Genomic DNA, 26,511 nt, shown 5'->3' on the forward strand with positions numbered 1-26,511 from the left:
ACTTCAGCTCAGGACACCTTAGGGGCTGTCCTGACTGGCCAGTGACTCCTCCTTGTTGTTCTCATTATCTCCTCCGGCCTTGCCGCCAAAAGTGGGGCTGTGGCCGGAGGGGGCGGGCAACTCCACTAGCTGGAGTGCCCTGCGGTGCTGGAACAAAGGGGGTAAGCCTTTGAGGCTCACCGCCAGGTGTTACAGCTCCTGCCTGGGGGAGGTGATAGCATCTCCACCCAGTGCAGGCTTTGTTACAGGCCACAGAGTGACAAAGGCACTCTCCCCATGTGGCCAGCAACATGTCTTGAGTGTGGCAGGCTGTTAGAACCAGTCAGCCTACACGGATAGTTGGATTAGGTTTCAGGGGGCACCTCTAAGGTGCCCTCTGGGGTGTATTTTACAATAAAATGTACACTGGCATCAGTGTGCATTTATTTTGCTGAGAAGTTTGATACCAAACTTCCCAGTTTTCAGTGTAGCCATTATGGTGCTGTGGAGTCCGTGTTTGACAGACTCCCAGACCATATACTCTTATGGCTACCCTGCACTTACAATGTCTAAGGTTTGGCTTAGACACTGTAGGGGCACAGTGCTCATGCACTGGTGCCCTCACCTATGGTATAGTGCACCCTGCCTTAGGGCTGTAAGGCCTACTAGAGGGGTGACTTATCTATACTGCATAGGCAGTGTGAGGTTGGCATGGCACCCTGAGGGGAGTGCCATGTCGACTTACTCGTTTTGTTCTCACCAGCACACACAAGCTGGCAAGCAGTGTGTCTGTGCTGAGTGAGGGGTCCCTAGGGTGGCATAAGATATGCTGCAGCCCTTAGAGACCTTCCCTGGCATCAGGGCCCTTGGTACCAGGGGTACCAGTTACAAGGTACTTACCAGGGTGTGCCAATTGTGGAATCAAAAGTACAGGTTAGGGAAAGAACACTGGTGCTGGGGCCTGGTTAGCAGGCCTCCGCACACTTTCAATTCAAAACATAGCATCAGCAAAGGCAAAAAGTCAGGGGGTAACCATGCCAAGGAGGCATTTCCTTACACCATGCGTAATGCGGGTTTGAGTGTTTAAGTGTTTGGCTGCAAGGCCTGGCTGCAGTTATAGTTAGTTCTTTTGAGTAACTATAACTTGTGCTCTATAACTCACGCCTTAGCGTGCACAGCTAATTACTCAACATATTATGTCATTGATGAGATCTTGTATGCCATTTTTTATATCACTACGTTTGCAATAACGTTATTGATAAGAAAACTGTGCATGGCAAGGACGCAAGTTATAGTTACCTTAGCGCGCAAGCTATAGGTATGTGACAGAACTCGACTATTATTGCTGAGTTTTTATGATTTGTAAGAGTAAATTGCAAAGAAAATGCTCACTTGGAGAGAAAGTCATATGGTTTTACTCCAAACACGACACATTTCGGCCAACTCAGCGGCCTTGGTCACATGTGACCAAGTTTCCTGCAGTAAGTGATTAAATTGCTTTACGAAAATAGCCTGTTTTTCATTGCCCAACGTCAAGTGTAATCCTGCTGTGTTCAGAGACCATACACAAATTAATTTGCCCATAATGTTTGTGAGAATGGTTTCTTCCTTATCAACATATGAAAGTTTAGTGAATGAAAGATTCTTTCCTTCCCACTTTGATAATCAATATCCTCGTTAAACTTTAGTTGAAGATTCTGGCTAAAATCAGCCAATGGTGGAATGCCTGGTATCACACTGCCCTATATCAGGAATCAGAATAGGAAACTCGTGATGAGGAACCCATATACATATCTGAGATCAAAATATTCCACAGAGATTCAAGGTGCCACGGTCTGCTGTCTAAAAAGTGTCCTCTCCAAAGCTGGGGTCTATAGTGAGATGTAGAGTTGATTAGTGTAAGGTGGTAGGTTTTAGGAAATAGTCTCTGATTAACCAGGGTACTTATAAGGCATACAAATATAACCAAATTAGAAGGAGCTAACCAGTCTTTTACTGGCTGAAAACAAAACTTAGGCTGATAACTATACTATTACCCTCTTAATTTTATTTAATAAATATCTGTATTTGCTACGATGTTTCACCCTCTGTAAGTCAGAAAATCATATATTCACATGCCCCCAGGCATAGTGTAGCCAATCAGTCTTTTTTTAGTAGCCAGTATATCTTTGACCTGCAGTTTCATGTATTCTTTTGGTTATATTCTAAATCACCAATTGCTTGTGCTTATGGGCAGGCACAAAAGTGTATTTTAAAACCTACTCAAAAATGCCTAGTACTTGAACTCCACACTGATCTTAAACAACCAATTTACTTGTAATCCGAAAATCACTAAAAGCACATTGGTGTTAGAAGTGCTCAAAATTTTAACTAGTGCTGTTTGTTACCAACATTAGTACTTTGCACATGCAGTAACAATACCCATCATACGTTTCACCCAGTGCAGTGCAGTGCCAGCTGAACAATATATATGTAAGTGCAATGAAGATTTACCACATAATCGGATGTGTCCCTTATTCAATCTGCAGAATGGCTTCAAGAGGCATTAGCTTTTTATTTTCTTCTTTTTTTTTTCTAATGCTCAGTCATTTCCCATGTTAATACCTTTTCAGACCTGATAAAAAATGGGCGCTATCTTAGAATGTATCCCAACCACCAATGAATCTATGTCTGCACTAAATGATTATAAGACACTACTCAGGGCCCGCATTAGTGCAATTAATGCTTGTCCCATGAGTATTTCCGTCCTCTATCCAATGTGCACAATGGCTTCCTGGGCACCAGTCTCAAAGCATGGTTACTTCTAAAACTCAGGTCACCATGTTAATACCTAGTCAAGCCTGAGCTAAAAGTGGGTGCCTTATTGGAACAAATGTTTGGAAATACCGAAGTCTGAAAAATATTTTTGTGATGTATTCAAATAGAAGCCAAGGTTTGCTTATTGAAGTTCTTAAAATTTGAAGTAAATTCTCTTGAGCAGATTGAAATAATCATCTTCCTGCAATACTACAACTATAACATCAGTCAATTAAAATTTTAAGTTCCTGGAAGTGGGCCCTATATCCCTGGAGGTTGACAATAACTGGCTGCTCCAACGAGAGAGTGAGTTTGGATAAAACTCTTGAATACCCATTTGCCCTAGGAATGTGAGGGTGAAAATGTCTGGCTATTTGTAATATTGCAAGAGTATAATCCCTATATTTTATTTTTTTATTTTTTTTTACTGACCAGTTTACCATGACTGTTTCAGTGCGGTGGTAAGTTTGAGTTTTATTATTGCTATCTTCATTGCTATTTTTTTTTTCTAAAAAAAATTGAGTATGCATATGCAGGTTTTCTCCTTAAGTATACATTCGTGAACACTTTTAAGGTTAGACATACAGTACTTCACATATTGTTTGGGCTGTGAGTATTTTGGGGAGATTGATATTGCTGTTTATATTGTGTAAGATGTTTAAATTGTTTTTGTGTTATATTGGAGTTCAGGAGCTGCTCAAAAGAATCTCTATTTGTTTTTAATACAGACATGTAGGTTCACTGGTGGTTTGGATTTGCTCCAATATGACGCCCATCTTTAGTTCAGGTTTGACTAGGTATTAACATGTGACCTTGTGGAGAGTTTTAAATCACTCTGACTGGACACTGGCATTTGGGAAGCCATCATCCATATTTTCTACGGGACAGATATAATCGTGGGACAAGCATTAATTGCACTTGCATGCATTTTGTAGGCTCTTATAATTATTTAGTGCAGGCATATATATTCACTAGGGATATGGATCTATTCCAAGATGCCACCCATTTTTGACGAGGTTTAAGAAAGTTTTAACATTTGACTTGACAGCTTTACAAAAACACTTGGGCTAGAAATCAGTTTTTTTTCTTTTTCTTTTTTTTAAAGTACATTTTATTGGAATTTTGCCAGCGAAAAGGACCCGAAGGTCCATAAAGATGAAGGGGATTCTGCAGGATAAGATAACAACAAAAGCATGTGAACACAAATACATAAAAACTTCAGGCCACACCACCACCACCCCAAGCAATACATATAATCTTATCCATATGCAGTGTACAGTTATAACTCTGTTTTAATGATTTTCTGCTTGCACTTGACGTGTGGTCTTGCGTTCGAGTACTGGGTGCTTTTGCATATGTTTTTAAAAATGATTCTGTATGCGCAAGGACTTGATGATTTTGAGTTTAACCATACAAATACGTGAAACTGCAGCATGCACGTCTATTTATTTATCAGTCACCAATGATGATTGTTTAAAACAATTAGTAGGTTTTAGGAATCGTGTGTTTGCTTATTTTCAGTATGCTCCCCTCTGAAAGGTCTCAAGGCTAAACATGCATGGGGGTATAATTCGTGCTCTAATAATCATGTATTGATATCTTATTGACATGGATGGATTGTCTCAAACACTTATTGGACTTATTTATTTTAGAGGTTCTAAATGCTTGAGGATATTTCTTCAGTTTTTCGATGATTTCATCAGAACATATATTAACATTAACGTAACTTTGGCAACAATATGATGAGCGTGCTGATTTATGGGTATTAAGCCATTGGGACTTGATTTGGCTGTGCACCTTGGGACTCTTCTCAAGTTGAAAAGCCATAATATATTCAGTTTCTGGGTGGTCTTTGATGCTGTTGGAGCACCATAACGGACTTCAGTGCCTGTTGATGGTGACTGGTGAGGTAGGAGGTGGGGCACATCTAGCTCTTCATAAGGTGCCTTTGTGTCCTGCACTGCATACACAGACAGGTGTTGCCCAGTGTAAGGAAATGCCTCTTTGGCATGGTTACCCCCTGACTTTTTGCCTTTGCTGATGCTAAGTTTTGATTTGAAAGTGTGCTGAGGCCTGATAACCAGGCCCCAGCACCAGTGTTCTTTCCCTAACCTGTACTTTTGTTTTCACAATTGGCACACCCTGGCATCCAGGTAAGTCCCTTGTAACTGGTATCCCTGGTACCAAGGGCCCTGATGCCAGGGAAGGTCTCTAAGGGATGCAGCATGTCTTATGCCACCCTGGGGACCCCTCACTCAGCACAGACATACTGCTTGCCAGCTTGTGTGTGCTGGTGAGGACAAAACGAGTAAGTCGACATGGCACTCCCCTCAGGGTGCCATGCCAACCTTACACTGCCTATGCAGTATAGATAAGTCACCCCTCTAGCAGGCCTTACAGCCATAAAGCAGGGTGCACTATACCATAGGTGAGGGCCCAAGTGCATGAGCACTGTGCCCCTACAGTGTCTAAGCAAAACCTTAGACATTGTAAGTGCAGGGTAGCCATAAGAGTATATGGTCTGGGAGTCTGTCAAACACAAACTCCACAGCACCATAATGGCTACACTGAAAACTGTGAAGTTTGGTATCAAACTTCTCAGCACAATAAATGCACACTGATTCCAGTGTACATTTTATTGTAACATACACCCCAGAGGGCACCTGAAACCTTCACCAACTACCCATGTAGGCTGACTGGTTTTAGCAGCCTGCCACACTCGAGACATGTTGCTGGCCACATGGGGAGAGTGCCTTTGTCACTCTGTGGCTAGTAACAAAGCCTGTACTGGGTGGAGGTGCTTCACACCTCCCCCTGCAGGAACTGTAACACTTGGCGGTGAGCCTCAAAGGCTCACCCCCTTTGTTACAGCACTCCAGGGCACTCCAGCTAGTGGAGATGCCTGCCCCATCCGGCCACGGCCCCACTTTTGGCGGCAAGGACGGAGGAGATAATGAGAATAACAAGGAGTCGTCACTGGCCAGTCAGGACAGCACCTAAGGTGTCCTGAGCTGAGGTGACTCTAACTTTTAGAAATCCTCCATCTTGCAGATGGAGGATTCCCCCAATAGGGATAGGAATGTGACCCCCTCCCCTTGGGAGGAGGCACAAAGAGGGTGTACCCACCCTCAGGGCTAGTAGCCATTGGCTACTAACCCCCCAGACCTAAACATGCCCTTAAATTTTGTATTTAAGGGCTCCCCAGAACTTAGGAACTCAGATTCCTGCAACCTAAGAAGAAGACTGCTAAGCTGAAAAACCCTGCAGAGAAGACGGAGACACCAACTGCTTTGGCCCCAGCTCTACCAGCCTGTCTCCCCACTTCTAAAAGACACTGCTCCAGCGACGCTTTCCCCAGGACCAGCGACCTCTGAATCCTCAGAGGACTGCCCTGCTCTAGAAGGACCAAGAAACTCCAGAGGACAGCGGCTCTATTCACACTAGACTGCAACTTTGTTTCCAAAGGAGCAACTTTAAAACAAATGCGTTTCCCGCCGGAAGCGTGAGACTTGCTACTCTGCACCCGACGCCCCGGCTCGACTTGTGGAGAAACAACACTTCAGGGAGGACTCCCCGGCGACTAAGAGACTGTGAGTAGCTAGAGTTGCCCTACAAAACCCCCCTGGTCTGCCCTCCGAAGACGCGGGTACTTACCTGCTGGCAGACTGGAACCGGGGCACCCCCTTCTCCATTGAAGCCTATGTGTTTTGGGTACCACTTTGAACTCTGCACCTGACCGGCCCTGAGCTGCTGGTGTGGTAACTTTGGGGTTGCTCTGAACCACCAACGGTGGGCTACCTTGGACCCAAACTTGAACCCCGTAGGTGGTTTACTTACCTGCAAAAACTAACTAAATCTTACTCCCCCTAGGAACTGTGAAAATTGCACTAAGTGTCTAGTTTTAAAATAGCTATATGTGATTTATTTGAAAAGTATATATGCTATTGTGATTATTCAAAGTTCCTAAAGTACTTACCTGAAATACCTTTCATTTGAAGTATTACTTGTAAAATGTTAACCTGTGGTTCTTAAAATAAACTAAGAAAATATATTTTTCTATACAAACACCTATTGGCCTGGAATTATCTTTGAGTGTGTGTTCCTCATTTATTGCCTGTGTGTGTACGACAAATGCTTAACACTACTCCTTTGATAAGCCTACTGCTCGACCACACTACCACAAAATAGAGCATTAGTATTATCTCTTTTTGCCACTATCTTACCTCTAAGGGGAACCCTTTGACTCTGTGCATACTATTCCTTACTTTGAAATAGTGCATACAGAGCCAACTTCCTACACCCAGGCAAAGAGCAGGCCAGTCTGTGCCCTTCATAGCCCAGAAGGGGCTTGGCTGAGCCAAGTTTCTTGGTTCCTCAGTAGCAGGCTTGGTTGCAGAAGAAAAATGGGGAAAAGAAAATTAACAGCAACTAGCCCCGGAAAGGTACTCAGTCCAATACTTTGCCCACTGAACCGGATATAAAGTTGGCTATTCTTGACAAGGACAGCCTTAATGCTGAGGCATGAAATGAGTCATCATAGCAGTGCACTAATATAGCCTTAGAACCCGCCGTTGCGGGCTCTACCGGCTATTAAAGGCCCGCTCCCCGCGTTAAATGTCCGAGCCGAAGGCGAGGGCATTTAACAAGGGAGAGGGACTTTAATAGCCGGTAGAGCCCGCTACGGCGGGTTCTAAGGCTATTAGAACATTCTGCCACTCAGGGCAGAATGTTCTATTAAAAAAAAAAAATGTTCACGGAGCCCAAGGGGATTAAAATCCCCTCGGGCTCGGTGAGGCTTTGTTCACAGCTGTAGCTGTGAACAAAGCGAACATTGGAATGTTGGCGCTGCGGGCTTTTACCGGCCAGTAAAAGCCCGCAGCACTCCATTGTTTTCAATGGAGCCCCCAGCATTCCAATGTTCTAATGTGCAGGGATCCACTGGGGAAGATCGTGACGTAGTATCCTCTTCTGATTTTGTGCTATGTAAGAAAGCAGTGGAGGAAAGGAGGAGTAAGCTTGTAAATTGTGTGACTGACTGTTTTGTCCATATCTTTCTCGCTGGAGTTGACTAACTGCCACTTCCACCGAAAAAGAATGCCATCATTGTAAGACTGCCCAGGACACTTGGTTTGTCCCTCTCGGAGTTAAACAATGGGCTTGTGGCAGAGAGTGTAACCAAAGGGATATAAAGAAAATGTGCAACTTTTTGTTCACCTCCTTTGAACAGACGCTGTTAGGCCATCTGGGGAAACTTAATGCCTGTCTTATTTCAATAGAAAACCAAGTCTGTCTATGCTGTTAAGTTAGTGGATCTCTGAATAAAGAGGGGACCAGAGTAGTTGAAAATGGTACCAACAGAATACATGCCCAAGCCCTGTTAGGAGGGGGACATTAGGTGTATGGCCCCATACACGACTCTGAGTGCAGGAATACGGGACACACCCAAATCATGATTATACAACTCTGCAGCAATCTTTGCAAGTAACTGCAAGTCTGAAAGTTGCTACACATTTGCTTAGATCTTCCTCCAGCAGCAGCAACTTTGTATGTTCTGGTTTTGTTAAATGTTCCAACTCCTACTGAAGGGAAGTTTGAAATATGAACTGACCTAAAATATATTGGATATACCATCTAGGACAGAAAGTCAAGCTTGGCAACAAAAAAGCAGTGGATATATTTGTAAGAGGGGTAGTTTGGTTGGGCCAGGGGGTCCAAATTCCTTTGAGGAGACTGTGTAATTATTAACTTTTAAAAAACCCAATCTGGTTGCCACGGTATTGATGAGGCTTAGACCCTCCCACATAGATGATAATCAGATTTTACCCGTCCCATTGTTTTTTTTTTTCGTTTTTTTTTCAACAGACCTCCTGTTACTATACATACTTGTCCCTTAAGGCCTCACAGTGTTCTGCCCTGTCAGTCTTACCCTAATAACATGCCCCCCTTATTAATAATGCTGTCCCTATTCTCAACAATTATAGTTGTTTCAGTGACTGTGCGAGCCTTGGCAGTCGGGGATTCCCAGGAGGCTACCAACCATGCTAGGTGGAGGAGATGTGAGTATTGATAGCATGATGCTTGTAAGGAACACAGCTGTTGACTCCTCTTGGTATATAGAAGGGAACTGTGATTCAGCAGGAACATTGCTGGGCCCACCATTAGATTTTACTTTCTTTTGGCAGAACTTTATCTTTTGGATCATGGCAAGCCTGCATAATAAATTGGATAATTCTGAATGGAGCAAATTCATCAAGACATTTTCTATACTGTTTCTTGGAGACAAGCAGGTAGACACCCTGCATATTAATTGCTATGTGATGTACCACCTACGTGCAGTTAGTTATAATTAGTGGAAGTCGAGGAGTGGCTTGGTGATCTAGATCTACAACTTATTAGAAGTTCATGTCTTTAAATATCAGACTTGCGACTCCTAGCAGATTATTGGAATTGAATTGGCAAGGGTGTACAAAAAGTGTCAACTTTTTATAGTCTGTTCCAGGCATGTGTGACTGTAGCTACAAATGCTTTGCATACTCCTTCCATCTAATGTTGGGTCCGGATATGTACAAGTTGTTTTGCTTTGAAGATGTCTCTCGCGTCAGGAGGTCGAGTGAGTCCTCCTCTCGGTGCGCATGGACAACGACTCCATTGTTAGATTTTTCTTTCTGCCATCAAGTTCTAATGTGTGTGCCTACACTCCGTTGTCCGCTCCGTCACGGTTCCTTTTCGGTTTGCATATCCCATCCTTTCGTCTATATTCTTTTTCAATTGCGTTTTCCATCTGCGTGTCGAACCTCATCTACATCGCTTAGGTTCCTTTTGACTGCGACCCTCCTAGAGCCTCTCTCTTTGGGGCCTACATCACACCTCTTTGAGAATGCCTGACTGGTGATGGAATGGATGGCATTCTTTTATTGCCTGCAATACCATACCAGATATCCCTGCACTGACCAACACCTGGTCTGCAACCCGTTTGTCACCTGAGCACGGGAAAACGGTTTGAGACACCTGCAAATCTTTCTGCTCAAAAAAGACTGAGTGCGTCGCCTGGAAGTGTTGCGTAGAACTATGGGTGACACTCCAGATATCTTCTGTGAAGTACACACTGAAGAGAAAGAAAGCCATCCCCAACCGTCAGATGTGGAGTAAGAGGCATTTTCTGTAAAGGGTAATTATGGCTCCAACCTGGAAATGAAGGAAGTGACACTGGCTCAGCAAGCTGTAAGTATGGTCTCCACTGCACCTATAATTCACCCTGTTCACACCGAGAGACATTCGACTCCTCTGGAGCCACACTTAGAAGCCCTTGGTCCACCACTGCCTTCAAGCCACGGTCAGCACTGAGCAACTGGTTAAGACCCCTCGTCCTCTGGCTCGGCACTGAAACATCCATTGAAGCATTTGGCACAAAATTCTTAGGCCCCGGATAATGTCAGCCGGCACTTACTCTGCAATTGATGCGGAGCTGCCCGTTGCGGTCCACATCCACCACTTAGACTCTGAGTGGAGCTTCAATGCCAAACCTGAAATCTTCTGAGCCGCCCTTCAAGTCCGACTCTGAAACATAGGTGGTGCTGATCCCGCACAGACTGCATGAACAGCTGGACGTCAGGCAAACAGATTCACATCCAGCCTCTCTCTAGACGAATTTTGCAAGGCTTCCACTCCAAAGTGGTCTCCACCACGTAAAAGGAGGTTGACCTTCCAAGACATTTTGGACATGCCACGTCCTCCCAAACAGAGGGAGAGAGTGGACAAGGCTGTGAGCCCTATACCCCTTCCACTTGCATCACCACCTCCATCACCAGCCCCATCTTCTCCCCCACCCTATGGAGAAGATCCACTGGACATATCTCCACAAGGGTCTTCCCAGTCACACTGCTGAATACGGTGGGCCACAGGACATATTTAGGACACCGCCACCAGATGACCCCTGCAGATGACTACAACGCTGATCCCCCCTGGGGATACAGATCAAGATCTCTACCCCGCATGCCCTTCTCCTTATGATGATGCCACCTATTACCAGGAGGTTATAGCCAGAACTGCCACATTCTACAATGTGGAATTGCATGAAGAGCCTTTAGAGGAAGACTTGCTCTTAGACGCTCTTTAGAGCACCCATAGAGCTACACAATATCTCTGTATTGAAAGGCAATTTACATAACACAGCAGATATGACCCTTACCCCGATAGGATCTTTGAATATAACACCTAGAGTTGACAAGAAGTACAAGCCCTCGCCATCAGACCCTATATACATGAGGGCCAGTTGCCACAAGATTTCCTTGTCACTACCACTGCCTGCAAACATGCCAAGTCGCAGGCAAGTGGGGATACCCCACCTCCTCATAAGGAGAGCAATAGGATTGATTGCTGCGGGGAAGAGTTGCGTCTCAGACTGCCAATCAGTGGCACATTGCCAAATCTCAGGGCCTTCTGGTATGCTATGACTGCGTTCACTGGGCTGAAATGGAGAATCTCCTCTAATATCTCGAAGATGAGCACAAAAATGTGGCCAAGAACTGGTTGCAGAGGGAAAACCAATATCTAACACCTCTGTACGATGTGCACTAGATGCTGCGGACACCGCAGCCGGAGGGGTTAACACCAGCATATTACTTGGACGACAAGTAGGCTCAGAAGTTCTGGTTTTAAACCAGAGGTGCAACAGAGTGTACCAAATATGCCCTTCGATAAAGCTCATCTATTTGAGCCTCAAGTAGATGCCACATTATAAAAAATGAATAAAGACACAGACTCCAAAAGCAATAGGGGCCATTTAGGCACCTACTCCTCGTGGCACCTTTCGTCGTCCCCGTTTCGTGGGAGATCAGAAACAAGCTTCACAGATGCCTCCTTCCTATCAAAGACAGCAAGACCAAAGCACATCCCAAAAGGGCTACTATTGTGTCTCCTACAGAGGCAGCAATAGTAAAAGAGATAAGGGTGCCTCCCCACATGGAGCAACACTCTCCATTAAACAATGACTTCCCTATTCTGCCCCCCCCCCCCGCCAATCGCATAACACCTGTTGGGGGTCTACTACAGGATATTCTGCCCACATGACAAAAAATTACTTCAGACCAGTGGGTGTTAGCCATTATCCAACATGGCTTTTTCTAGAGTTCGCCACCATACCTCCCAACATCCCACCTTTCACATGCTATCACTGGAACATAGACCTTTGCTCAAATAAGAAGTTCAAGCTCTTCTCAAAGGAGCTATAGAACCTGTGTCTCTTAAACAGCAGGGCTCAGGAGTATACTCTATGCTTCCTAATCCCCCAAAACATGGCTCTCTAACATCGATCATAGATCTCAGACCACTAAACGAGTACTTCCTGTCAGAGCACTTCCACATGGCCACCTTGCGAGATGTGATTTCACTTCTTCAACACAGCAACTTTATGGCTACACTGGACCTAAAGGACGCATATTTTCAAATAACAATACACCCAGCTCATCGTAAGTATCTCTGGTTTGTGGTGAGCTGCAAACATTCTGCTCAGATTACTTCCTTTTGGGGTCACTACTGCACCTGAAGTATTCACCAAGTGTTTAGAGGTAGTAGCAGCCCATCTACCGAGACAAAACATCCATGTTTTTCCATAATTGGACGACTGGCTCATCAACACCAACTCTTACCGACTGTGTCTACAACACACTCTGATTATAATAGATCTCCTACACCGTTTGGGATTTACCATCATTGTCCTTTAGTCTCACCTACATCCTCTGCAAGTTCAGCCATATCCAGGGGCTATTGTAAACACAGAAACTTGATTGGCCTATCCCAATTCTGCAAGAGTGCAGAATTTTCAGACACTGTTAACTCAATTCCAGGGAAATCAGCAACTCACAGGGAGGACAGTCAAGTGCCTCTTAGGGATGATGACCTCTTGCATTGTCATAGTACCTTCATGTCCGTTTACACATGTGGCAGTTATAAGAGTGTTTAGCTCGACAGTTGTCAGTCACAGGGTCAAGTGTTGATAGACTGCTAAACTCCTCACTCTTTGCAGTGGTGGAATACCAGTAACCTTTTGAAAGGTGGGCCTTTTCTCGACCCTGTTCCCCCAACTCACTTTCACGATGGAACCATCACTCGTGATTGGATGCACATCTGGAGGATCTCACAATACAGCGTATATGGGATAGCAAACTCTGGGATCTCCGAATCAGCTAACTAGAGCTTCAGTCTGTTCACATAGCTTTGTAATCATTCCTACCTCACCTCATTCACAAGGTTGTGCTAGTCCGGACAGCCATGTACTACCTACAAAAGCAAGGGGCAGAGACATAGACAAGATAATTGTGGAGACCTTTGCAGACCATTTAGATATGGGCACTACATCACAGCATTCAAAAGTTAGCAGAATATCTTGCGGGCTAGGGCAATGATTTTGCAGACCTGCTCAGGAGGGTGTAACAACAAGTTGACAAGTGGGAACTTCACCCACACTTCCACAGATGGGGTTTTCCTCAGAAAGCCTTGCCTCCAGGTTCCCACACCCACCATCCAAGGGCAACGCACTATGGATGAGTTGGTCAGAGATATTTTGTAAAGAAATGGCTCCCTGTTGCAGTTACCCCCCACTTTTTGCCTGATACTGATGCTGACTTGACTGAGAAGTGTGCTGGGACCCTGCTAACCAGGCCCCAGCACCAGTGTTCTTTCACCTAAAATGTACCATTGTTTCCACAATTGGCACAACCCTGGCACCTAGGTAAGTCCCTTGTAACTGGTACCCCTGGTACCAAGGGCCCTGATGCCAGGGAAGGTCTCTAAGGGCTGCAGCATGTCTTATGCCACCCTAGGGACCCCTCACTCAGCACAGACACACTGCTTGCCAGCTTGTGTGTGCTGATGGGGAGAAAATGACTAAGTCGACATGGCACTCCCCTCAGGGTGCCATGCCAATCTCCCACTGCCTGTGGCATAGGTAAGTCACCCCTCTAGTAGGCCTTACAGCCCTAAGGCAGGGTGCACTATACCACAGGTGAGGGCATATGTGCATGAGCACTATGCCCCTACAGTGTCTAAGCAAAACCTTAGACATTGTAAGTGCAGGGTAGCCATAAGAGTATATGGGCTGGGAGTCTATCAAAAACGAACTCCACAGCTCCATAATGGCTACACTGAATACTGGGAAGTTTAGTATCAAACTTCTCAGAATAATAAACCCACACTGATGCCAGTGTTGGATTTATTAAAAAATGCACACAGAGGGCATCTTAGAGATACCCCCTGTATTTTACCCAATTGTTCAGTGCAGGACTGAATGGTCTGTGCCAGCCTGCTGCTGAGAGACGAGTGTCTGACCTCATGCGGTGAGAGCCTTTGTGCTCTCTGAGGACAGAAACAAAGCCTGCTCTGGGTGGAGGTGCTTCACACCTCCCCCCTACAGGAACTGTAACACCTAGCAGTGAGCTTCAAAGGCTCAAGCTTAGTGTTACAATGCCCCAGGGCACTCCAGCTAGTGGAGATGCCCGCCTCCTGGACCCAGCCCCCACTTTTGGCGGCAAGTCCAGGAGAGATAATGAGAAAAAGAAGGAGGAGTCACTGGCCAGTCAGGACAGCCCCTAAGGTGTCCTGAGCTGAGGTGACTCTGACTTTCAGAAATCCTCCATCTTGTAGAAGGAGGATTCCCCCAATAGGGATAGGAATGTGACCCCCTCCCCTTGGGAGGAGGCACAAAGAGGGTGTACCCACCCTCAGGGCTAGTAGCCATTGGCTACTAACCCCCCAGACCTAAACACGCCCTTAAATTTAGTATTTAAGGGCTCCCCTGAACCTAAGAATTTAGATTCCTGCAACTTACCGAAGAAGAAGACTGCTGAGCTGAAAACCCCTGCAGAAGAAGAAAGAAGACACCAACTGCTTTGGCCCCAGTCCTACCGGCCTGTCTCCTGCCTTCTAAAGAACCCTGCTCCAGCGACGCTTTCTCCAGGACCGGCGACCTCTGAATCCTCAGAGGACTGCCCTGCTTCCAAGAGACCAAGAAACTCCTGAGAACAGCGGCACTGCTCCAAAAGAACTGCGACTTTGTTTCAAGGAGCAGATTTAAAGACCCCTGCAACTCCCCGCAAGAAGCGTGAGACTTGCAACACTGCACCCGGCGACCCCGACTCGACTGGTGGAGAACCAACACCTCAGGGAGGACCCTCCGGCGACTCCGAGTCCGTGAGTAACCAAAGTTGTCCCCCCTGAGCCCCCACAGCGACGCCTGCAGAGGGAATCCCGAGGCTCCCCCTGACCGTGACTGCCTGAACTACATTTCCCGACGGCTGGAAAAGACCCTGCACCCGCAGCCCCCAGCACCTAAAGGAACGGAACTCCTGTGCAGGAGTGACCCCCAGGAAGCCCTCTCCCTTGCCCAGGTGGTGGCTACCCCGAGGAGCCCCCCCCTTGCCTACCTGCAACGCTGAAGAGATCCCTTGATCTCTCATTGATTTCCATTGAAAACCTGACGCTTGTTTCTACACTGCACCCGGCCGCCCCAGTGCCGCTGAGGGTGTACTTTTTGTGTGGACTTGTGTCCCCCCCGGTGCCCTACAAAACCCCCCTGGTCTGCCCTCCGAAGACGCGGGTACTTACCTGCTGGCAGACCGGAACCGGGGCACCCCCTTCTCTCCATTGAAGCCTATGTGTTTTGGGCACCTCTTTGACCTTTGCACCTGACTGGCCCTGAGCTGCTGGTGTGGTAACTTTGGGGTTGCTCTGAACCCCCCAACGGTGGGCTACCTTGGACCCAAACCTGAGACTTGTAAATGATTTACTTACCTGACAAAACTAACAAAAACTTACCTCCCCCAGGAACTGTGAAAATTGCACTGTGTCCACTTTTAAAACCGCTTATTGTGTTTTATGTAAAAAGTATACATGCTAATGAAATGATTCAAAGTTCCTAAAGTACTTACCTGCAATACCTTTCAAATGAGATATTACATGTAGAATTTGAACCTGTGGTTCTTAAAATAAACTAAGAAAAGATATTTTTCTATAACAAAACCTATTGGCTGGATTTGTCTCTGAGTGTGTGTTCCTCATTTATTGCCTGTGTGTATGTACAACAAATGCTTAACACTACTCCTTTGATAAGCCTACTGCTCGACCACACTGCCACAAAATAGAGCATTAGTATTATCTCTTTTTGCCACTATCTTACCTCTAAGGGGAACCCTTGGACTCTGTGCATACTATTCCTTACTTTGAAATAGTGCATACAGAGCCAACTTCCTACATATTTCCCTACGCTTTTCCACCGCTTACTCTCCTTCCATTTCTGATTCGGAAGCTCAGGCAACCATCTCTCATAATGATCCTAGTAGCTTCCACCGGGGCTTGCCAACCCTGGCTCACAACACTACTAGTCCTCTCTCTAGTTCCCCACGAGGAGCTCCCCAACAGGCCAGACCTTCTCACTCCACCATTGGGAAATCGGGCACCCAAATCTCAAAGCTCTCAACTCGGCGATTTGGCTCCGGAGGTCATGGTTTGGTTGCCTTAACTTGCCACCTAAATGTTTGACCATCCTTAAAGAAGCCTGTAGACCTACCACTAGAGCTTGCTACGCAGTAAATGGAGTAGATTTGTCTGTCACTGTCATTCAAAAAACATTGAGTCTTTCAAAGCCAGTGTACAAGACATTGTATGCTACTTGCTTCATCTACAAAAAGCTGGGTTATCATTCACATCTATAAGATTGCAGTTTGCTGCAATGGCTGCTTACCTTCAGAATAGGCAACTTGTCTTTTTCCCCAAAATACCGGTCATTGAAGCCCTCATGGAAGGGACTCAAAACAGTTATTTCACCACGGGCTCCACCTGCATCCTCATGGAATCTTAATGTTGTTCTTACATGCCTTATGGGCCCTCCATTTGAACCACTGCATGCATGCCCCCTTCAGTTCCTTTCTTGGAAAGTGGAAGTTTTAGTTGTGGTCACCTCACTTGGGTGTATTAGTGAGCTCAAGGCTTTTAACCTTGGAAGAACCTTTCTTCCAGTTACACAAAGTGGTCTTGTGCACAAACCATACATTTCTCAGTAAAGTTGTCTCCCATTTTCACCTCAATCAATCAAGTTGCCAGTTTTTTTTTTTTCCCCAGCACAACCAGATTCAGTTGTTGAAAGGGCTCTGCACACATTAGATGTTAAAAGGGCCCATATGTTTTACACTGATAAAAGTAAAACTTTCGGGAACCCTATATCCAAATCAGGCATAGCTAGATAGATAAGTGCGTTCAAACATGTTATGCTGAAGCCAAAATAACTTTACATACACCTCCTAGATCACACTGTACTAGGAAGAAAAGAGCATATATGGCTTTCCTAGGAAACATTCCAATAGAGGACACATGTAAGGCACCTACATGGTCACCACCATACACCTTCACAAAACATTGTGTGGATGTTTTTGAGCGCCAACCAGCTAATGTAGGCAGGCAGCGCAATGTGCACTTTTTCAAACATCTGCAACACCCACAGGTTAGCCATAGCTTCTGAGAGGGACTGCTTTACAGCCTGTGCAAAGCATGTGTATCTGTAGCCACACAGGCCTTGAACAGAATGTTACTTAACCTGTAAGCGTATGTTAGTGGCATGTAGTGCTGTAGATTCTTATGCGCCCACCCTCCTCCCTGGACACCTGTGGCTGTTGCAATTTTCTTAAATTATATTCACATGGATATTCCTTTACTTACACTTACACACTCAATTCTCACCCTGTTGTGGGGCAACAGTCTAGCAATGGTGTCAATGCCCATGTGCACTATCACAGAGAGGAGTCACTCGACATCGTGACTCGAAAAACTTCTTGGAAGAAAACCAACTTGTACAAATTCGGACCCAACACTAGATGGCGGGAGTATGCAAATCATGTCGGTCTTCACAGCACTATATGCCACGAACAGGTGCTTACAGGGTAAGTAACATATTCCCTTTAACATGAGAAGTGCTGTGATTGAAAGGTTGGCTAGAGACTTGAGTGAACTCAACAGGAGAGGGTATGATCTATACACTATTTGAGGCAGGGATTTTAATGCTCATTTATTCACCCTCCCCTCTAGGGAGGCACGTGGCTTTTGTGACATTGAGTGATGGCCAAACACATTTTACAGAAGAGCGTTATGGTGGCATGATTAATCACCTTTTTATTAAACACCCTTCAGTGTTTGCAAATGAAATAAGTAAACCAGTAGCCCCCTTTGTAAGTACATTGACAGCCAGAGAAAAGGGAAAACTTGTGTAAATTGTTTTTGTGATCATTACCCTCAAAGTTTTGAGATTGACAGCCATTCAGTGTTTGTTTCAAACAGGGCAAAGTGAGAAACCTCGATGTCACAGGCAACCCTCAGCCCTGCCCTGCCCAACACTCCTGCATAAAATGGGAAGAGTTGAACCCTGCAGGATTTCTGACCACTTTGGTCAAGGACAATAAACATTGTGAACATCTTTGTATGAGAATGACGACAATATAAAAATACGAGACCTTGATTTAAAGTTCTAATTGTATCAGAAATATTCCAAGAGGTAGGGTGAATAAAATCAAAAGATTGATTAGATAATGAATGCACCAAAGCACACAAGGAACTTAAGGTTGGTATGGCCGATTGATCTTCTGTCGAGATGCAGATCGATCCTCTTTCAAGATTGTAGAATGCAGAAGATCCACATGTACTGTTCCCCCGGGAAAAAATCTATAAATAAAGAGGCATGGGCTACCTTTGAAGTTGCCAGTAAGGTAAAAAAGATGATCTTTACTTTTGGGGAGGGTTATTAACAGGCTTTTTATTTGTTATTTTTTTAAATATGTTGGTGCCCCTTCTTTAGAAGTGGTGATACCGGTGCATGTTTGAGACTTTGAGACGGTCTTGTTGCTGTAAAGAAATGTGCCACCTGTAAAGCTCTGGGCCCAGATGGAGCAGGGATGTGGAATTCCTATCGCCCGACGCCCGGGACATCTTGTTTGGGGTCAAGGGCAACAAGTTTTTATGTTTACTTTGTCCTTGGGACAAGTAGGCCCAACCCTTTGCAGCACAAACCCTTTGGCTGCCTGTTTACAGAGAGTGGAACTCTCTGCAGTTGAGGTAATGTGTTTCCAAAAGATAATGCTGTTCGAACTTGTATTTATGGTTCATTATTTGAAAGCCTTCATTATTAGGGTGAGTGCTGTAAATAAATGTTTTAAGGTCACACTTCACTACTGACGTTGGTTCCAGTACAAAGAAAAAATGTGTATACACATGTTTGAAAAGTTTAGGCTATGAGGCGAAGTATAATGCTCCCAGAATGCTCTCTGATTAGATGTAAATGAAGTGTCATTTAGTAAAATGGTTGATGCATGCTAGTATTTCCCAAAAATATTTCTAATGGAAAATCAGTGTAACCATTTTCAACACGATTATGGGAAGCATGAAAATAAACAAACACTGACAAAGCCAACTGATCGGACATATTTTTATAAGTCTTTTAGTTTCATCAATGCGTGTCTTATTTGGACATGGGTTTTGTAATACTTTATTGTTGTGGGAGCTACCAGGCCCCCAACATTGTAACAAACACTGGCAAAAAAAAATAAAAATGTTTTTGAACTCTAAAAGCACACGTTACCACCAGTGGCATAACAAAGGCCCCGCAGCCGCCCTCCAGGGGGCCCCTTCAGCACAGCGCCTGCCCTGAGTGAGTCTGGAGAGGGGGCTCCTACATGTTCTTTGCAAAGGGGCACCCTCCAGTTTCGTTACGTCACTGATTGCCACTGTAGTTCCTGACACTGAAGAAAACTACTTTGTGTGCCAATATGCTCCTTGTGGAAGAGCAGAATGCGATCACTCACAGTAAAGCCAGCCGAAAGAGAGAGAAATCGAAGTTTAATAAAAACAAAATGTCTTTGTTAACACCAGACCTAATTAGGGACCAAGACCCACATGTAGGTAGCTTTTTGCATGTCGCAAACAGCGACTTTCGCTGTTTGCGACGTGCAAAAAGCACAAGCACATAACCTGGTTACCGAATCGCAAAACGGGTTGGCGACTCGCAATTAGGAAGGGGTTTTCCCTTCCTAATTGCGACTCGCAGTGCAATGTAGGATTGTTTTGTGACCGCGGGCGCAAACCAATCGCAGTTTGCACCCATTTCAAATGGTTGCTAACACTTTCGCAAAAGGGAAGGAGTCCCCATGGGACCCCTTCCCCATTGTGAATGTCACTGTAAACATTTGCGGACCCCTGCCTTCTCTGAAAAAATAAAACGAAAACGTTTCATTTTTCGTTTTTGTAATGCATCTCGTTTTCCTTTAAGGAAAACGAGTTGCATGACAAAAAAAACAAAAAAAAACTGCTTTATTGAAAAGCAGTCACAGACCTGGTGGTCTGCTGTCTCCAGCAGGCCACCATCCCTGTGAGGGCCGCCATTCTCAAGGGGGTCGCAAATTGCGACCCACCTCATGATTATTTATGAGGTGGGCATTTGCGAAGCCCTTGCGAATCACAGATGGTGTCAGGGACACCATCCTACATTCGGATTTGCGACTCGCAATTTGCGGGGTCGCAAATCTGAACCTACCTACACGTGGCCCCAAATTCTTAAAGTCACAAAAGTGCACCCATGGTATATGTCGTACCCCTATAAAATATTTGTGAACTGTATTTTAGCACGGGTAAATACGATGTGTAGATTTGCTCATGTGAAAATCTATTGAGCATTTGCAAGTTCATTTTCCCTCCAGCCACTTTCTTCCCAACCCTGGAAGAAGTTCTAATTCTGCCATTGTCAGGAGTAAATGTCCAACCTTTCTTATTATGGGAAAATATTAGAGAGAAGCTGATGAAAATCTTTAAAACATGCAGGTTAGTAGGTTTGCAGACTCAAAGGCATTCCAGCCCTGGAACTATTGCTTACTGCTTCCTCCAGCCCCAGTATGCAGATCTGCAGAAAGGTGCCAAAATAAGGAAATTGCTACAGTAGGGATTGAAACTGAAAGTATTCAAGCCATACTATGGTAGTAGCCCTGGCATAATCAGAGAGGCTATTATCAGAGCTCTTACATAATGAGATTGCTGCCATAATTTGTCGCCACACTACATGGCACCAAAGGGACAAGTAGATCTTTTTACAGGACAAGTAGATTTGAGAAGCAACCTGTCCCCTGGACAAGTAGAGTGGAGTACCCTCAGATCTGTTTAGGTACAAAATAGATTTTTTAGGGGGTGTAGGAAGTTGGCTCTGTATGCACTATTTCAAAGTAAGGAATAGTATGCACAGAGTCCAAGGGTTCCCCTTAGGGGTAAGATAGTGGCAAAAAGAGATAATACTAATGCTCTATTTTATGGTAGTGTGGTCGAGCAGTAGGCTTACCAAAGGAGTAGTGTTAAGCATTTGTTGTACATACCCAAGCAATAAATGAGGAACACACACTCAAAGATAATTCCAGGCCAATAGGTTTTTGTATAGAAAAATATATTTTCTTAGTTTATTTTAAGAACCACAGGTTCAAATTTTACATGTAATACTTTAAATGAAAGGTATTGCAGGTAGGTACTTTAGGACCTTTGAATAATCAAAATAGCATACACAGTTTTCAAATACATCACATATAGCTATTTTAAAACTAGACAGTGCAATTTTCAACAGTTCCTGGGGGGAGGTAAGTGTTTGTTAGTTTTTGCAGGTAAGTAAACCACCTACGGGGTTCAAGTTTGGGTCCAAGGTAGCCCACCGTTGGGGGTTCAGAGCAACCCCAAAGTTACCACACCAGCAGCTCAGGGCCGGTCAGGTGCAGAGTTCAAAGTGGTGCCCAAAACGCATAGGCTTCAATGGAGAAGGGGGTGACCCGGTTCCAGTCTGCCAGCAGGTAAGTACCCGCGTCTTCGGAGGGCAGACCAGGGGGGTTTTGTAGGGCACCGGGGGGACACAAGTTAGCACAGAAAGTACACCCTCAGCAGCACGGGGCGGCCGGGTGCAGTGTGCAAACACGCGTCGGGTTTGTCGTTGAAATCAATGGGAGACCAAGGGGTCTCTTCAGCGATGCAGGCCAAGGGGGGGACTCCTCGGGGTAGCCACCACCTGGGCAAGGGACAGGGCCTCCTGGGGGTCACTCCTGCACTGGAGTTCCGATCTTTCAAGTCCTGGGGGCTGCGGGTGCAGAGTCTTTACCAGGCGTCGGGATCTGGGAAGCAGGCAGTCGCGGTCAGGGGGGAGCCTCGGGATTCCCTCTGCAGGCTTCGCTGTGGGGTCTCAGGGGGGGCAACTATGGCTACTCACGGTCTCGTAGTCGCCGGGGAGTCCTCCCTGAAGTGTCGTTTCTCCACAAGTCGTGCCGGGGGCGTCGGGTGCAGAGTAGCAAGTCTCACGCTTCCGGCGGGAAACGCAGTTGTTTTAAACTTGCTCCTTTGGAAACAAAGTTGCAGTCTTGGGTGAACAGAGCCGCTGTCCTCTGGAGTTCTTGGTCCTTTTAGAGCAGGGCAGTCCTCTGAGGATTCAGAGGTCGCTGGTCCCTGGGGAAAGCGTAGCTGGAGCAGTGTCTTCAGAAGGGGGGTGGGGAGACAGGCCGGTAGAGCTGGGGCCAAAGCTGTTGGTGTCTCCGTCTTCTCTGCAGGGTTTTTCAGCTTAGCAGTCCTCAGGTTGCAGGAATCTGAGTTCCTAGGTTCTGGGGAGCCCTTAAATACTAAATTTAAGGGCGTGTTTAGGTCTGGGGGGTTAGTAGCCAATGGCTACTAGCCCTGAGGGTGGGTACACCCTCTTTGTGCCTCCTCCCAAGGGGAGGGGGTCACATTCCTATCCCTATTGGGGGAATCGTCCATCTGCAAGATGGAGGATTTCTAAAAGTCAGTCACCTCAGCTCAGGACACCTTAGGGGCTGTCCTGACTGGCCAGTGACTCCTCCTTGTTCTCATTATTTCCTCCGTCCTTTCCGCCAAAATTGGGGCCGTGGCCGGAGGGGGCGGGCAACTCCACTAGCTGGAGTGCCCTGTGGTGCTGTAACAAAGGGGGTGAGCCTTTGAGGCTCACCGCCAGGTGTTACAGTTCCTGCAGGGGGAGGTGTGAAGCACCTCCTCCCAGTACAGGCTTTGTTACTAGCCACAGAGTGACAAAGGCACTCTCCCCATGTGGCCAGCAACATGTCTCGAGTGTGGCATCCTGCTAAAACCAGTCAGCCTACACGGGTAGTTGGTGAAGGTTTCAGGGGGCACCTCTAAGGTGCCCTCTGGGGTGTATGTTACAATAAAATGTACACTGGAATCAGTGTGCATTTATTGTGCTGAGAAGTTGGATACCAAACTTCCCAGTTTTCAGTGTAGCCATTATGGTGCTGTGGAGTTTGTGTTTGACAGACTCCCAGACCATATACTCTTATGGCTACCCTGCACTTACAATGTCTAAGGTTTTGCTTAGACACTGTAGGGGCATAGTGCTCATGCACTGGTGCCTTCACCTATGGTATAGTGCACCCTGCCTTAGGGCTGTAAGGCCTGCTAGAGGGGTGACTTATCTATACTACATAGGCAGTGTGAGGTTGGCATGGCACCCTGAGGGGAGTGCCATGTCGACGTACTCGTTTTGTCCCCACCAGCACACACAAGCTGGCAAGCAGTGTGTCTGTGCTGAGTGAGGGGTCCCCAGGGTGGCATAAGACATGCTGCATCCCTTAGAGACCTTCCCTGGCATCAGGGCCCTTGGTATCAGGGGTACCAGTTACAAGGGACTTACCTGGATGCCAGGGTGTGCCAATTGTGGAAACAAAAGTAAAGGTTAGGGAAAGAACACTGGTGCTGGGGCCTGGTTAGCAGGCCTCAGCACACTTTCAAGTCAAAACATAGCATCAGCAAAGGCAAAAAGTCAGGGGGTAACCATGCCAAGGAGGCATTTCCTTACAGGGGGTCTCCTGCTGAGTAACATTCTAAAGGTAACTAGCAGAACGGGGAAATTAGATTTGTGGTCTCAGTCTGTGATTGTCCCCATTTTTAAGAAGAGGGAATACTAATGAGCCGTATTATCATCCAATCTCTCTGCTGGAGGTTTTAGTCAAGGTGTTGGTAAGAGTTATTTTGGCTAGTTTGGAGGTGTGGCTGAAGAGTACGACACGTTGACAGATATCCAATGTGGATTTCGGCGAGGGAAAGGCACAGTTGAAAATTGCCTTAATTCGTCCTTAGTTCTTTCAAAATATAGAGTTGCTAAAAGGGACTCCATGTGTCTAGGCTTTTAGGATCCTTTGAGTGCTTTTGACTGTCTCACATAGTAAATTGTGAGATTTGATGGAGGACATTAGGGTGGACATTAACATAATTGACATAATTAGATATATCTACACCTGGACCACTCCCGAGTTCAATTCGGGGTAGAAAGGGAGTGCACAGAGGAGTGCCCAAGAGCCAGGGGTGTGTCCTTGCACCCTTCCTCTTCACCCTGTATATTAACAATTTGAAGATGCTGGTGGAAATGGGCAGGGCATGCCCCAGGTTGGCCATGATCCAATTCCGATGCTCCTTTATGCGGACAACATGGTTTTGATGACCCACGTACCTTATGCGCTTCAGTTCTTGATGGACAAAATTGCATCTTACATGAGAAACCTGGACCTAAAGGTTAATATCAAGAAATAATTTGAAATTATGTATGGGGCATCCATTCCACTAAAGAAGGTTTTAGTATTCAAGGCTTAACCTTAAAATAAACACATACATTCTCTTATTTGGGTGTTAGTTTTAGTTCCATAGGGACCTCGAAGAAACAGGTGGGTATGTGATGTGACCAGTTTCAAAAGGTAGTTAACTTTTTCTTTCTCATCAAAACTGGGCTCACAACCTTTGAAGGCTATTGCACAAAGTGTAAATCCACAGCAATATATGGGTCCAGCCTCTGGGGGACACTCAAATGTAAAGAAATTAATTATGCAAGAAAATGCATCTCTTACGCGACTGTAAACAGTAAGTCTGCATTATGCTATTTTGAATTAGTGCTGCCATACATCATATTAGAATCAATACTCTACCTCTGTAGAATGACGTGAAGTGAACAAGAGGCTGTCTTAAACAAGAGAGTAGTGATACTGTCTATTACTTGAGCGGGCATTAGAAATAGCTTGGGTAAAAAATATAAACCTCTGCCGTGGGATAGATAGGCCACATTACTTTGATGACCTGGAGCCTTTTGGATGTTAGTAAGGCAGAGCTCAAACATGTCTTGAGTTCTTTGAGCATGAGAGATCGTCCGGAATTGGCCTGAAAACGAGATTTAAAGCATATTGCAAATTGACACCTAAAAGGGGGCTCTAAACCTATTTATCTTCAATTCTGAATACCAAGTGTTGGTATTTTTTGACACCTTTTCAGGCTTAATATAGTATACCATATTGCTACCTTCATGTATATGAACGTTTGGTCTAAAACCTTGGCTAAATGATCCTGTGCAAATCACTCACCACAGGGTGTGATACATTGTGCATTGGTTCATAGTTTTTATAAAGTCCATGCATTACTATATTTAAGACCCATTCTTAAGCCAGTGTGGTATTTAGTAGGCTGGCTTTAATCTTTTTTACAACAATTGTAATCCACAATAATGTGTGCCTGTGTGTTATATTTATGGCATGCTTGATGAGTTAGAAAATGTATGGGAAGGATTAGGGTCTGCTCATGTGCAAAATATAAGGGAGTGACACTTTAGGTCTCTGCTCTAGATGGCGCACATGTGCTGTCTGGAACCAAGACATACTGTACCTACATCGTGGGCTTCAGCCCATCCATAGGCTTGCCATTGTCTGGCTCCATTGTCGCTCTCATTGTATCTCAACATTTGTGCATGATATGCATTTGCCGTGCCTTTTCCTCTGTTTACTGTTCCCCAAGAGCAGGGATTAAGTACGCAACCCAGTATTCTTCATTTTATTGCATTTTAGATACTTTTTTCTTTTCTGGTTTACAAGTCCTCAGGAGAGAGATGGTGTTTTCATTTGCTCTGCAGGACCCTGCAGTGTCTCTCACACTGGCTGTGAGATTTTCTGCCTACCACTAAGGAAACGTTTAGTGCCTTGCAGAGGTAACATATGTTTAGGACATTTAAAACATTATCGTTGTCTGCGCTCCTGCTGAGAAAACGCTTTCCTGCCAGCATTCACAACCACCACATATGAATAACAATGTTTTCAATAACTGCGCTGACCATGCTCCTGCTGTTGAGGTGACCACTGTAAAATATCTCCTTCACACTCCCTGTAGGCGTTAATTAATAAACATTAATGATTCACCGCTTGAGTGCTTCCATTTCTATTTCGTGGTGGTGAAGTTGCTGTACTTCTAACATTCAAATCGTTGTGTGCATTGTGCATGTGAAAGTTGCCACTGTGGAGGAGCTATTTGTTAAGCTTTTCAGCAGGAAACCTTATAAAGCGGTTCTTGCCTCAATACGTTCTTTCATACAGAGATTATTGCTACTTTGTTCTGCATATGGTACTGTTCCTCCGAAATCTGACTTGAATATTGGCTAAAGCCCTGTGTAAGTAAGCCTTTAGTCTGACATGACCATGCCTTCCCTCAACCAGCTGGTTCTGCCCTCTTCTGCTTTTTCACTCAGTATACACTTGATCAGCCTTGCAGTGTGCATATTTCTTACATGATTGTTGTTCAAGAAGATGTGTACTTAAATGTCTTTTGAGTAATATTTTGACTGACTAATTTCTTTTTATGTTTACTTTTCGGTATGATCCAATTTGCTCTTTACAATTTTTCCTTAAC

At 45.3% G+C, this 26,511-nt stretch overlaps 1 protein-coding gene across 1 annotated transcript in view; it reads left to right on the forward strand.

Moving 5' to 3' along the window:
* Positions 1-26,511, forward strand: part of NUP43 (nucleoporin 43) — a 118,912-nt gene that overhangs the window by 65,191 nt on the left and 27,210 nt on the right. The gene's annotated exons all lie outside the window — the stretch shown is intronic.

This window comes from Pleurodeles waltl, chromosome 5 (genome assembly GCF_031143425.1).
Source record: "Pleurodeles waltl isolate 20211129_DDA chromosome 5, aPleWal1.hap1.20221129, whole genome shotgun sequence".
In the NCBI taxonomy this organism is placed as follows: domain Eukaryota; kingdom Metazoa; phylum Chordata; class Amphibia; order Caudata; family Salamandridae; genus Pleurodeles; species Pleurodeles waltl.